We start from the raw sequence: 15,756 nt of genomic DNA, 5'->3' as shown, positions 1-15,756 counted from the left end.
CATAATTTGATTTATAGTGCATTCCTATGCGCCATTTTTTATAATTAACAGAATTTAAAAGGGAAGGGGGACGGGGAAAGGGAGCGAAAGGCTGGGTTGGCAGTGACTGTGAGGCTCCTTCGGGGACTGTGCCAGCATCAGAAGCCGCTTGAGCTCAGGCTTGGAATTTAATAAGGTGCTGTCAGAGTCCTCTGACATATTTACAACCTTGTAATTAAGACCCCTTGATGCAAAATCCATGTGCTTCATGGAAAGCGACTTTGCTTATCTTAGACACTCTGCTCCATGATCTCCAGCTACCAGGAGCCATGCATGTCAGGGACACTGGCATGGACCCTCGGGGAAGGCTGTGAGGTGCAGATGTCAGGTCTGGATCTCGAATGGATTACCCGGTTGGTGTTCTTACACCTCTCACTACACTTGGGAATCAGCTTTCTTCTGTTAAGAAGAAGAAAACTAGGTTCCTTCCAAGCTGGGGCTGGGGAGACCCCTGCTCACTCAAGTCTAAGAACCTGAGTTTGGACCCCCAGCACCATACAAAAGCTCATCATATCAGGACACGTCTATTACTCCAGTAATAGACTCTGATCATGGTCAGCAACTCCAGACAAAATAGGCAAAACACCAACCCCCAGGTTCAACGACAAACTCTGTTTCAATAAATAAGGTGGAAAGACGGCTGAAGAAGACACTGAATGTCAGCATGCCTTTACAGTCAAGCATGCTTCCCAGAAACATGCACACACACACACACACACACACACACGCACGCACGCACGCACGCACACACACACACCAAATGCACGTATAATAAGGTTAAAGGACATCCTTATTCATCTCCCTCTTCTTTCCGCCCCTCCCCCACAGTTCTTCCTCCCTTCTGTGGGTCTGTCTTTGATTTCTCTGGGTTTGTCGCTATTGCTTCTCCCATCCTAGATGGTTCATTCTGATTCCCTCTCATGTCCTATCGTGTCGGATCTGTGCTTTTTATTTCCTCAAGTTGTCAAAGGTGTGGTCACAGAGAGGCAACAACAGCTCCCTCCAGGGTCCTTCACGTCCACTTCGCCTCTGTCAGTTATAACAGGTCAGAGAAAACTACAGCAGAGGGTCCCCTAATAACCTAAATCCTCCACTACACCCCACCCTGGAAAGCCTTGATAAGCACTCAGTAGCTCCAAGCTAGGGACAAAGCCTTTAGTTTGAATCCCTTTCCAGATCTGAACTACAGCACAGTGCAACCGTAGGTTCCAGGCTCGGGCTCACAAAGTAGAATATGTGGTGGTACTAAGTCAGTGTGTTGGGGACAGCTATCAGGATCCTGGTTCTGGAAAGGACTGCTCTTCCCAGCATAGAATGATGATCCCACAAACATGCAATATCAATATGCTGGAGCTGGTCTCGCACCTGAGCTAAACTTATGCTGGGTTGCACAATAAAATGCATGATTGTTGGCGTCCAGCCTCAACGGGATTTGCATGTTCCAGAGTAGGGGTATGAGGATTAGAAACACCAAGCAGGAGGAACAAAGATATGAAAGAAAAAGAACAAAGACACAGAATAGAATCGGGAGGGCAATCCAGCGAATACTGAATTTGCCTGCATTTATTTTCCATATGCTTATATACCCCAATCCAAAAAGGGGAAAAAGAAAGCAAAAGACTGCTTTAACACAATACAAAAAACAAACAGAGCAATTCCCCGCTTCAGTGCCTGAAGCATCAGAAGCATCACGTAACTATATCCTGAGTTAAGTATTCTGTTGTTTAGGCAGAACATGAAGTGACCACAGCTTAGACCAAGCATCCTGTAGGGAGCCACTCTCTGGGTCAAGGCCCCTGTCATATCCTTGAAGGATCGGGAATAGGCTTGAATTCTCTGACCTTTGGTCCAGGCGGAATGAACCCACTTCTGTGGGCCCTCACATGCGAGCCATTCATTGAGATCAGCTTTGAGTTGTGTTAGTCATGCCAGCAGGATGTAGTATCAAGAAGGATTCTTGCTAAGAAAAAAAAAGCTAAAAAGGTAAATATCACCACAAATTAATATGCTTAAATGAAAAGACAGGGCTTGGAAAATAGAAGTCAGACTTTCAATATCCTTACAAATGACTTTAATAGACCTTATTTTGTAGAGTTGTTTTAGGTTCACAGCAAAACTTAACGGAAGGTACAGAAATATCCCCTCTGTACATATGCACTGCCTGCACCAATATCTATACTTGCTGCCCAGAAATTCATTTGTCACAACAGATGTGACAACTGACATAATGTATCCACAAGTGGCACATTGTTCCCCTCATCCATGGTTCACACTAAGGTCTGCTTTTGGTATTCACATCCTAGGGGGGTTGGAGGATGGGGCGTGACAGGTACCCACAATGACAGTGTAACACAGAGCAGTTTCACTGCTGCGCAGAGACTCCACCCACTTATCCCCCCTCCACCAAGCCCTGGCTGTTGTCACCAGCCTGTTAGTATCTCCATTGTTTTGCCTTTTCTGGGATGCTTTGTGCTTGGGCTCATGCAGCACGAAGCTGCTTTGGGTTGACTTTTCTCTTTGCTGTGCCCATTTAACTTTCTTCTGTCTCATTTTTATGACTCAACAGCCCATTGCATACTCACGCCCAACAGTATTCCATCATACATCTGTATAACACAATCTATTTATTTTCCCTCCCACTGAAACGGACCGCATTCGCTTGCAAACTTTTGGCAACTATAAACAAAGAGGTTACACACATTTGTGAGCAGGTTTGTGTGTGTGTGTGGGGGGGGGGGTGTTTCTGGGCTGTTCTGGGTGAATACCTAAGCATTCAATTGCTGGAGTATGGCCATGAAGCACATATAGTTTGATAGGACGCTGCCAAACTCTGCTTTTTCATGCCTCACCTGCAATGTTTGTTCCTGAACCAGTGAAACGCGTCAGTGGGTAAAGAGGGCTGAAGTCAAGCCTGCTGACCTAAGTCGGCAGTCCTGGGCCTGGTCACACGCGCATGCACACATGCGTGCATGCACACACACACACACACACACACACACACACACACACACACACACTGGAATGGGGGTGGAATCAGTCAATCAATTGATAAATATTATTTAAGTAAACAGCAGTTCCTGTGTTTTCACATGTTGGCCAGCACTTGAACTGGCCAGTGTGCACTGCGTTTTCAGAAAGGGGGGTTTATAATTCTGCTCTAACACAAAGATATAATTATGGTACTCAGAATGGCAAATATATCTGGAAAGTCAAAAAGATGCCAAGAAAGCTCGTTTTGAAGGGGATACAGACGCCCCAGTTATCTGTTGTAGAATTAAGACCTTGTCACAGGTAATCTGCCTCTAGGGAAGCATCGTTCCTTAGAAAGAGCATTTGAGACACACCTACGGCTAGGTTTAAATGTGCATGTGTGTGCATTTGTGCGTGTGATGTGTATGTGTGTACATGTGTGTATGTGTAATTAAACCTTCTATTGAATACATTTCAAAAGTAAGAAGAAATATATTAAACAAATTTAATGGTTCATTTTCTGTAATTCACTACACATCTATTATTCCAGCATATACTCAATATAAAAACTTAATAAAACACCTTACATTTGTATAATAAATAAGTCCTTGAAAACAACTGCACATTCTACATTGACGGCCCATCTCAATTTGAACACTAAATTTTCATCAGAAATATTTGACTGCTGTCTAATTGGGAACTTTTTCACTGAAAAAAAAAATAGATTCACATACACTCAATACCATAATCATGCCCAAAAATTTTCCAACTGATTATAGAATCAACTGTTCCTTTTTATAGCTAAACTATTGAAAATTAAGCTATTTACATAGTCCATTTAAGGTAAAAGTAGCCTCCTTCCTGGGGCCTGATGACCACGTGTGACAAAATGGCTTCTCAATTAGACATCAAAGCTCTGGAGCTTTGGTTCTCAACCTTCCTAATGCTGTGACCTTTCATATAGCTCCTCATGTTGTAGTGACCCCAACCATAACATTAGTTCCATGTTACTTCATAACTGTAATCTTGCTACTGTTATGAACCACAATGAAATATTTCTGGAGATAGAGGTCTGCCAAGACGTCACCTCAACCCACAGGCTGGCACTGCTGCTCTAGAGCCGAGCACACTTTCTGGTCACCTGCCTCCCAAGGAAAGAATAGTTAAAATACCCACAATTCAAAGTCAGTCCTTCATTTTTCTGTCACTTCACAGAGCCACGGTTGCTTATTTTAATGTCTGTCCCCGAGGGCTATGGAGAGAAACAATCATATTGGAAGGTCACAGTGCAGGCTCACATTCAGTCTGACCATGCTCCATTATTTCTTGTCCCTTCTCGGATGTGTGACGATAAACATATTTCCTAGCCTCCCTAAACTCTCATTTCTTTATCTTAAACTAGAGTCATAATAAATAGTGACCAAAGGATAAAAGTTCCTGTAAGAAGCCCAGTATAGTTTCTGCATATAGCTCGTGGTAAATACCTGTTAGCCATTATTAGTAAGTAGAATACATTTCATTTGGATGACCAAACGTATGCAGCCCGTCTTCAAGATGGCATTTCTTTTCCCTAGAGGGGGCTTACTCACTTATCTGTGTAACCCAATATCTCCCTCTAGTGCCAAAACCCTTGAACTGCAGGCCTCACTACACCTAGAGAACAGGTAGTGAACCAACCCCCCCTGCTTCCTCAACCTCAGACACCCTTACCAGTTCCCTTAACAAGTACTCATTTTAAATCAGTGCTTCTCAGAGTTCATCCCCACCAACCATTAACTGGGTCATGTTAGACTGCAACTCGTGAAGCTCCCAGGACAGAGTAAGATGACTTCTCTTTAGAGAGAAACTGCCACAAGGTTAGAATAGAGAACTGTGAAGCTAAGTGATATGCTGCCGTCTTTTCTCCCGAGAATATGTGCGAGAAGAAAGACCTGAAGACTCGCGTAAACTAAATACACCTGAACTTTAAAAAAAAGATGGCGTCAAAGAGAACAAGCTCTTCTTCTAGAGCACATTTCCAGCAAAAATAATAGGAGTATGGAATATCATGACAATTCTTCCACGCCGTTGACCTCACAATGTGTTGACGTAGCAATTCTTACACACTCTTGACCTCACAATGAAATATTATGGCAATTTTTCCACCCATGCCCTTGACCTCACAATGGGATAGCATATCAATTCTTCCATGCCCTTGACCTCACAATGGAAACTGAGGTCAAGTGCTAGTCTTGACCTAATGTCTTCTTAAACTGTTTCCATAGTTTGTCTCACAGTCACATGGACCAGATGATGGTTTGGCAGGAAGATCCTTGACCAGTAGTGGAAGAATTCAAGTTAGCTTCTGAGCATGCCTGGATTGGTGGCCTTTCTGGTATCTTTTTATGCTCAAGAGACATTGAAACACCAGCGTCCACAAGACAACATCATTAGCACTTCATTTCATTTTTGGCAGAATGAATAGACCAATAGCTGTCACATTTTTGCCAATATCAAATGAGATAATACAATGAAGGCATTTTGAGGACACAAAAATGGATTTGCTGAAAGTCTGACAGATTAAATTGGCCTAGATTCTCATAGGCAGAAGAACTAACATCAGCTCTTTCCAGTTAGGACAAAAAGGGGAAGGGGATTTGAAGTTTATTTAAATGGGCCCAATTAGTATTTTCTAAGCTAATTAAGGGCACAATGACTTAATTACTTAAAATTCCTGGATATCTGTGTTGCCTTCTATAATGAGATTGCCAAGTTAATGACTATTTTCATCCTTTTCAGATATTTATTGCTGGTGATGAGTTTGATATACGGGCACAGTTGATCGGTAAGTTTGCCGTTATCTGGTTAAAGAGTACTGCATTCCCAACTTTGGTATAAAAAAAAAACAGAGTCCATAAAACATGGTGAGTATCAAACAGCAGTCACGTGGAGGCTCCCTTGCATTTACCTCACAATGCCTGTGATATTGCTCAGGCAGGGTCTTAAAGTGTCTAAATTCATTTTCAACATCCTCTCTCACGCATCTGTGCGAAGACCAGCCTCCACTGTTTCATGGTAAGAAATTACCTTTTTTGCCTCTTAGAAGGTTATTTTTTTAAAAAAAAAAAAAAAGTAAGATTTTAAAAAAGATTTATTTTAAAATTATGTGCATGGGCGTGTGAAGGGTGGAATTATGTGCTTGTGGAAGTCAGAGAAAGCATCAGATCCCCTGGCATATGTGTGCTGGAAACCAAACTCTACAGGAGCAGCAAATGCTATTAACTATCTCCTCAGCCCCTTAGAAGCATGTTTTAAAGTCTTTTTCTTCAACTTGTTCTGCCTTAGGATCTTATAGCAATGGGCCCCCACCAATTGATCACCCTCTCTATGACACTACATGTTTTTGTATATGTATGTTTCTGTGGTGTACAACCCATGCGTATTTGTGTTTCATGTGTCCATGTATGTGCATGTGTGTGTGCACAAGTGCAAGTATGCATTGTGTACATACGTGTGTGCATGCATGTGTGCGTGCATGCATGTGTGTATGCATGCGTGCGTGTGTGTGTGTCTGAGGCAGGGTCTCTCGCTGAACCTATAGCTCATCTAGGCTAGTCTGACTATCCAGCTTGTCCCAGGGAGTTCCCGTCCCTGGTCCTCACATGTTGGGATTACAGGTAGGATAACCATACCTACCCTGCCTTTTTCTAGGGATCTGAACTCTGGTCCATATGTTTGCATGGAAAGCGCTTTAACACCGAGCCACTCTCCAACCTCCTATCATACTATATGTAATGCAAAACACTTAACTGAATGCATTATAATCGCTACACATGTAAAGGATGTTTAGGAGAAAACAGATGCAAAATAAACACAGTCCTACATTTCTACACTGAAAAAGAGTCAAGGAAGATAGGAGGGGGAGAGGATGGAGAGAGAAAGGAGGGAGGAGGACATTTACGGGCTTTTTTTTTTTCTCATAGAGTTTGTCTTTCCCTTTACATAATTACACCCAGCATTGGGGCCAGGAAACGCTGATTTCACTGCATAGTCATGTGAAGAATACTTGTGCAATCTGCCACTCAACTGATAGAGGATTTACTGGAGACCAGACCGGCCTTATTGGGAAGATAAAGGTATTCAAGGCAGGACCTTCAGTCTCACAATGCTTAGCATCCAAGAGGAGAAACAATATCCAGACATGCAAAGAAAACATTATTAGTGTCTAAAAGTACTTAGCAGGCAAAGTGAAATTTTTGGCTTATATCCAGTCCACTTTGGTTATTTACTTAAGTCCTGTGTTTGGGTACTGGGTCAAGAGAAACCACGGCTGAGATTCCAGGTGAGATTTTCCTTTAGTCCGTTAGATGAGGCCAACACCATTTGTCACTCTGGGTGTTGCTAAGATTCCCTGCTATCGTCATATGCCATAGGCAGCCTGCTGGAGCCCTGGGCCAGCAAGCAACACCTTCCTACAGCCTCCCAGCTTCTAACTTCAATGTCTTTGTCTGTTTACCTCAGGTCCATTAGCACTGCCTTTCTTTGGCTGTTTGGTGCATAAGCTACTTCACTGAGATTTAGGAAAGTTGAAGGTAGGTAGCCTGGACCGGTAACTGTATGGCTTCTGCACTCTGTTGAAACATAGTGTGTTCAACTAACTTAGGATAAAGTCAGATTTTCCAGGGAAAAGACACATGAATGCTGCCACAGACGAAAACCTGAAATCCGTGTTTTCTCAAGATCAGCACCCTAGTCTGCTAGGCTGACTTCACGGTCCAATCAGCTCCTAGCCTCAGTGTGGAAGAAGAGCAATTGTTTGTGAAGAAACCTCATCTGGAAGTTCCCACACAAGATCCGCCATCACTGTCCTTAGGAAGGTGCTCCCAGAGCAGTGTGCACAGCATCCCTTCGAGTGGCCCATCACACCCCTCACTGGCATTCAAAAGTCCACTTGGAAGATTTTGCCTGGAGTCATTCATACTGGATTCCGCTTGTTGAACAAAGCACTTGTGGCAAATGTGGTAGAAAGACGGGCTAAAGAATGGAACTGAAGTCAGGAAATGTTCATAAACTTGCTCCTTGTCCAATACCTGAAAAAGTATAAGGTAGTGTAACTAATATATAGCTAGGCAATCAATAACTAATAATCCTCAGATTAAGTGTTGTAGCAGAGAATTTCTTTCACATGCTCACTGCCTTGAACTGGAGAACTCAGAGCAGGAGACGGGGATGAAGCAAGCGGGGAAACTCCAAGGGGCAGGACAACAGCATGGGCTTCTGGAGCCTTAGAAAACCCATGAAGATGCTAAAACTGGTCTTGAGACCGTGAGACCACAAGAGAGAGATTTCTTGCCATCAGCCCTGACTCTATTCCTTCGCTTACATACTTGAGCCAGTAGAACATCAGAAATGTTGGTAAGTGGCTTTCCTGGCTGGGTCAAGAAAATAATGCAATGTCTGCATTTTGGCCACAGGAACATTTGGCTGTTGAAGACTTCAGTTACTGCGTAAATTGTTGGACTGCTCTAAGCTCATGAAACTATGAAGATACTAAAACTGGTTCTTATGGAGAGACCACGTGATTGACAATGAAGGGTGTCTATGCTGCCTAGACGTTTCAACCTCAGATTATTTTAGCTCCACTCTCCTCAACTGAAATTGTGTGGGAGACCCAAATCGAAGGGACCTAACCACACCTTCAATTTCTGTCCCAACAGATGGAATGTGAGCCGGGCATAAATTACTGCTTTTGATTTAAACAACTCAGATTGAATGGGCTTTCTCCTTGCATGGAAATTGGCAAAAGAACAGTTATGAAGGAGACGAACGGGATGATAAAGGACAGTTGCTGGGAGCAAGGACCACTCTAAACAGGATGCCCCAGAAATCACAGCCTGGGGGAAAGATAAGAGGAAGTCACGGAAATGCATCCCAGGAAGAAACCAAGACCCAAAGGGAGAGAAAAAATTTGTGCACAGGTATGGTCTCAAAATAGCTCCAATAGTGTCAGTGAATGGAAGAATGAAGCTGGACACAAAGGCAGGAGGTGAATACATAAGGCCTTTGGGAATTGATAAGGACTTTGGGCTTCATTGTAAGTGCAGGGAAAGCCCTTGGATTGTTTAAAGCCCCTGGAACCCTTAAATCCACACCCATCACTCCAGATGCTTCGGCTCCCTCATCCTTTCTGCACTGTTCTTGACTTGTGGGAGCCCAAAGAAGAGGCTTCCAAAATGAGATCAAATGGGTAGCATCCAGAGAAAGTATACACACAACCACACTCACCATTTTCTGCCCACATTGCTGTGGCCCTCACCTCCAGGCCTCAGGGAGGAGGAATTCTATCCTCACAGGGTCTCCTGACCAGCAGGGCATCTTTCTCTAAAGCCTTTTAACATTACACTCTGGGCTTTTTTTTTTCTCTGTAATTTTCATTCCCAAGGAGTTTTGCCTTGTAACTCTCCATGTTCATAGCCCTTGGTGTCTGGAACGGTGTAAGCCGCAAAAGACTTACTAAATATTTGATTAGGAAAAAAATGTACACATTTAGCAAACTGTAATCTAACCTTACCCTTAACTGTAAATCTTGATAAACCCCTCCCAGTGACACTTTTAGCTTTTAAGTCTTCATTTAATTAGACCCTGTCGCAGTTGGCTTTTGTTTGTTTGTTGTTTTTTTAACAACAGTTACAAGTCTAAAGATACTCCGAAGACTTCTAGCTCTGTGTACAAAGAGGTGGTAGGAAAGGGGGGGGGGTGGCAGGTGAGGGCAGACGGGGGGAGGGGGATGGGGGTGGGCCGGGTGGTCGACTGGTTCTTATCATAACTGTTTAAATTTCATTTACATTTTTCTCTGGGTTGCTCAGGTCCAAGACAGTGTTATTTGATGTTAAACACCTGCCTCTCCACACAGCACCGCAGCCAGCTCTGCCAAGAGCAGTATTGATATTGCTGCTGCACAGAATTTAGAGAATTGTGCAGTGAGGCCCAAACGTGGCCACCATCGGCTCCCTGTGGTTCACAGGATTCTGCTCCCACAGCGTTCTAGCGTGCCGCACTCTGGGACTTTGGGGCTCCTGTGCTGGAGCAAGCTTCTCAGTGTTCATGTGTCATTTGTCTGTGCTCTCTAGCCAACGTGGGTCCCTGTTCACTGTCTGACAAAACCCCAGGGAGACGAGTGAAGCCTGGGCTCAACGGCACTAAGCTTTGGTCACTGGCCACAGTCAGAGTTGTCTTCAGCTGGAGGGCTCCCTCCTGGGACATCTAAAACAACCCACAAATTTCATAACAAACACAGGGGAGACCTTAGAGCAGTGCTTCTCAACTCAGGGTCTGTACTAACCACCTGGAGTCGTGAAAAATACAGATCCCAGTGCCGTATGTCAGGAGTGGAGCGTAAGGCTGCATGCCAAGATCGTGGGAACAGACCAGACTGGTGGAGGTCAGACTCAGATTCTCCATCCTGTAGTCTGAGCACAGGAATTCCAGAGTAGTTGTCGGGGCTGCTGAGATGGCTCCACTTGAGGACCTCATTTTGGACCCCTAGCATGCCTGTAAAATGCCAGAAGGCGTATGAGAGCATTGGAGAGGTGGAGAAAGAGAGGGGGAGGAGGGTGGAGGGACATGGAGAGAGCTAGATCCTTGACAAGTCAGTCAACCTGTGAGTCCAGGTTCAATGAGAAGCCGTCAAAAATAAGGTGGAGGAACAATTGAGGAAGACACCAGACATCGACCTCTGGCCTCCACGTGTACCTGACACACACACACACACACACACACACACACACACACACACACGAGAGAGAGAGAGAGAGAGAGAGAGAGAGAGAGAGAGAGAGAGAGAGAGACAGACAGACAGACAGACACAGACAGAAACAGAGAGAATGACCTCTGGCCTCCATGTACACCTGCACACATGCACACATGCACACACACATGGGAGGGAGGCATGACTTCATGTCCAGCAGTATCAACTTTACCTGGAAACTTGGTAGTAAGTTCAGACCATTGGCCCCTATGCTGAAACTCCTGGATCAGGATCACCTATTCTAGAGGTCCCAAGGGGGCTGTTTTCTAAAGGATGCCTCAGAGAATTCTGACTCAAGGTTACTGACATCCAACAACAAAGATGTAATCAAAATACCAAGATAGGGATCGAAGAGCTTCAGCTATTGTCTCCAGACTTTCTTCTCATAGTCAAGGGCTTTGCAATCAGGCTGTTTCAGATGTAGCGATTTCAGCTCTAGATCTACAGTAGAGTCCCTCACCAGAGGACAATGGTTACATAAAAATCCCCAGCAATTACTTCCTTCTAAAAGATGAGTTCAGAGTCAATAGGGTGGCTCATTTGCTAACGGATCCTGCCTCCCAGCCTAACAATCTGAGCTCAATCACTGAAACCCACTTGGTGGCAGGAGACAACCAATTTCTCCAAGTTGTCCCCTGACCTCCACATTAGCACTGCAGTGTGTGCGTGTGTGTGTGTGTGTGTGTGTGTGACACATACAATAAATGAATGAACATGTAATAAAAAAGGACAAATTTCTTCAGCCTTCATTCAAAAGCCTTGAACAGTGTAATATGTGCTTAAGACAAGTCATTAGAACCTGGAGTGCCCAGGTCACAGGATGCTGGAGCTCGGAAAGTCTAGGCCCATCTCTGAGCATCCGGGTCATCCCACTTCCGTGGGGCTGTCAGACTGAAACACCGCAGGCACAGAACCCACTTCCCTCTGCTCAAATAGAGCCAGGCAAGTGTGCAGCCTGCTAAAGTGACTGGCATTTTAGGTCAATAAGGCTAGTAATAATTATGCTGTCTTCTCCCCATTGGCTGGAAAAACATCTCAGACCTCGGACTTTTAGCCTAATTCCCAGAACCGCCTAGACCACGTTAATTGTCTATCACCTCTGAAAGTGCAGAAGGGCAGGTTACCCCACAGGTCACCAGAGAAGGTGGAACCTGGAGCCTGTCCAGGCCACGTCACACCACCTGGGACTCCTGTGAACCGGCGCGGAACACTCATTTCTACGCCGGTTTCAACTTTCACAACGGGGACCACTTCGCAGTTTCGGCTTTAGGAGTAATCTCGGAGAGAAATCCATAAAGCCCTACTAATGCCGTCTTGACTGTAGCTGTTGAGTGGGCGACGGGCTGCAGTTTGAATAACGCTGACGAGGATCGTGCTAGGCGGCTGGGACGCTCTTCCTCCGAGGCCTCGAAGCACCCTGCCCATATGACCTCACTAAGCCTCACGACAACTTCTGAGACAGATACGGGAAATATTCCCATCTCTATTTCTCAGGAGGAGAGAGAAAGCACCGTGGACTATCGGGTGTCACTCTGAACTCACAGTGAGCTCGAGACTCACCAAGAGCAGCCGGAAAGGTTCCAGGGGTTTAGAGAATGGAGCTAGATGAAGGAAGGAGAGAACCTCAATAGTGACATAAGCAACATTGACTTTGGAGAGCACAGGATTGCTAAGAAATAGAAAAGCGCCGACTTTTAAATGCCATGCCTGGGGTTGAACGAATGAATTTGGGGTGTTCCCATTTTGTCTCAGAACACAAATCTTGCAGCCCCGTTTGTACTTCTGGCTGTCGGGGAACCGGGTGCCTCGTTGCTCGTCTCCACCCCAGTTCTTCTGCTCCAGAAGCCCCACTCCCGGGGCGGCGTGGGGGGGGGGTAAACTTCTGCTTAAAATGCTCACTCCGTTTTTCCTTGTGGTCCCTTGACTCCAACTTCTCCCCAGTGCTGCCTTTGAAATCCACATTTTATTTACTCAGCAATTGCAGAAACTTCCCCAGGAGGTCATTGGGGATATTATCAAAAATACCTCAGAGATCCTGAGCCGGTAGGCTAACAGTTAAAATTACTTAAATCCCTTAATTGCCCTCTGCCTCCCCCTTTTCCTCTTCCCCCTCCCGTCCATCTCCTGAACCACTTCTTCCTCCTCCTCCACTTCCTCCTCCTCCTCCTTCCTCTTTCCTATTTGAAACCGTCAAAGGCTCCTTGACATGCTTGGCCGTGGACACGGAACGTATTTTCTCATTAGGTTAATTAATGACTCTGCTTGGGTGGCATAATTTGCTGTAAGTTTCCTTTTAGAATTCTGTCATAACTGAAAAGGATCTTATTTTTGTTATGTTTTGTGGTGTCTTTAAATTTTTATGACTTCTACTTTGTTTAGTCTGTGTGTAATCCTTCTTTTGAAACCTAATGTCCTAGAAAATTTACAGTTTTCTCTCAAAACCATCACTTTTTTTACATTTTACAGCGATTCCTGTCTCTTTGGTTCCCACTAGAACTTCATCTAAGTCTTTAAGGTGTGAGCCACAGCTCGGGGAATTTATGATTACATCGGCAGCGTAAACTCCCCAGGTGTGATGTATTAAACTTGACAAGATGCTGTTCATTAATCTCTGAAATCTAGCCAGGTGTGATGTAGTGAAGGGAGGCTTCCAACCAGCGCGGCTAAGAAGGGCCAAGCTGCCCCACTGGAGAGGATTCCTTCCCACTGCTGCCAAGGCCGCCTGGGTGGGGATGGGGAGAGCCAAGGAGCTTCGCCTCGCCAACGGTGGTGTTCCCTGTCTCTGCTGGCGCCCCTACAGCTCTGCAGCTCTTCTCATCTTTCCACACATCTGGTGATTCAACAGATGTTTATTGAGAGCCTACTCTGTGCCAGGAACCAGGTGGGCTGGGGAAGGTAGTGGTGGCAAAGGGGGCACCATTTCGCATGCTGTGGGGGCTCGTTACTTGTCTGGCTGTGAAGAGGGCTGTCAATGCACCCCTCCTCGGTACCACTCCTTTTATGCCTGTGTGCCCACATGAAGCGTTGATGCTAGCTGACCCCCATCACCTGTGAAGAGCCGGGGAGCATCAGTCAGTCCTCTATTATCTGTGAAACTTTTCTGAAATTACTCCAAAAATTTTTTAAAAATTCTTAAAATAATTGCTTATAAAGTAGGATCCATGAAAGTATTTTTGTTTGTTTATTTACATTTTATGTGTATGCATGTTTGCTTGCATGTATGTATGTTCACTATGTCCAAGAGAGGCCAGAAGAGGGCATCATATCCCCCAGAAGTAGAGTCATAGACTTCAGCTGCCATGTGGGGTGCTGGGGACCGAGAGCAGCAAGTGTTTGATGCAACTGGGCCATTCCCTGGCTTCCAAAGAATGAATCTGCTTTGTTTTGTTTTTTCTTTTTCTTTTTTGAGACAGTGTTTCTCTATGTAGCCCTGGCTGTCCTGGAGCTTGTTCTGTGGACCAAGCTGGCCTTGAACTCACAAAGATGGACAACCTCAGTGCTGGGATTAATGGCATGCGCCACTACACCCGGCCAAAGAATGAATTTTTAAAGTTACTAAAGTTAACAAAAAGCAAATGATATGAATATGAGAATTAGATTGCCCCCGGTGACAATCAAATGATATGGATAAGAGAATTAGATTGCTCCCGGTGACAATCAAATGATATGGATAAGAGAATTAGATTGCCCCCGTGACACGCTACATTCCGCCTTTCTTGCAACTGTGGAAACGTGGATCTGGAGACCTAAACTCCCCAACTGATATTCCGCAAAGGACAATATTCTCACAGGATTTTTTTTTTTTTTGCCTTTTCTCGTCTTCCACACCACTTGCGGTTTGTCATATCAATATTAAGATTTCCTAAGCATGAAATAAAAAGACATGAATAGAAGAACCATCATCCTCAAGATGAAGAAGAAATACCTGTCAAATCAGTTCTTAGTTCTCCTGCTCTTAAGATCTTTGCCTCCCTTCTGCCACCTCTCTCTCTCTCCCCCTTTTTCTCTCTCCACTCGCTCTCTCTCTTACACACACACTACCAGTGGGCTGCCCTAAATCATGGCTAAACACACCCCATTTGTTCCCCCCCGTCTGCACGTTCATTCTGCATTTTTCTGTTTAGAGCACATAAGCACTTACAGGGGCAGACTGTGGCTACTCCTGGTCAGAGCTCCATTCAAGAAGACCTGACTTACAGTCTAACCTGACTAGTGAGGTCTGTTAGACTGATTATGTTGTGAGGTGGTTACATCACACACACACACACCTTTTCAGAGAGAATTTTCTGTTTCAAAATAGAAATGGTGGCGCTGAAAGCAATATTTTCTTAGCCAGCCGGATGCTTGAAAAGATAAGGGCTCTGAAAACCACGTGCACACCTCTGAACCAACTGTGGGCGGCCAAAAGGACTCCATCAAAGAGTAGAATTAGCTTTTCACACCCAAACAGTGCTTTGTTTAAGATGAAAATTTATGCCCATCTAGAGAAATGGGTCACGGGGTTAGACCCCTAGAACTGAGAGGATTCTTAGAGATCTTTGAATGCCATTTTATCTTATTACAGATGGAAAAGGGAAGTGAGGCCTGGAGTTTGTGCCTTATTCAAGACCTTAATGCCTAAGCTCAAAAGCAGATACCAGATGCTAGGCGGTCTGTCTCCTCCTTCACCTCCAATGACCCACCTTCCGCAGCCTAGGACCTGGAGATGCTAATGTTTGGGCTGAAGAAATGGCTCAGCAGCTGAGAGCGCTTGCTGTTCTTGCAGAGGGCCCACATCAGATGGCTCACAATTTCCTGTTACTCCAACTCTCGGGAATCTGACACCCTCTTCTTACCTCCATGCACATGCATGCATGTGTTTGTACACCCAAAGAGATACACAGATGCGTGCATAAATAAAAATAAATCTTTAAAGTGTTTCCTCATGTCTCATACCTTCTTTACACTGGATAGTATGGGCA

Source organism: Alexandromys fortis, unplaced genomic scaffold (assembly GCF_014885135.2).
Source record: "Alexandromys fortis isolate MF-2015 unplaced genomic scaffold, M_Fortis_MF-2015_v1.1 scaffold_127, whole genome shotgun sequence".
NCBI lineage: Eukaryota > Metazoa > Chordata > Mammalia > Rodentia > Cricetidae > Alexandromys > Alexandromys fortis.
The sequence above is the reverse complement of the archived record's forward strand: the minus strand, read 5'-3'. Positions refer to the sequence as shown.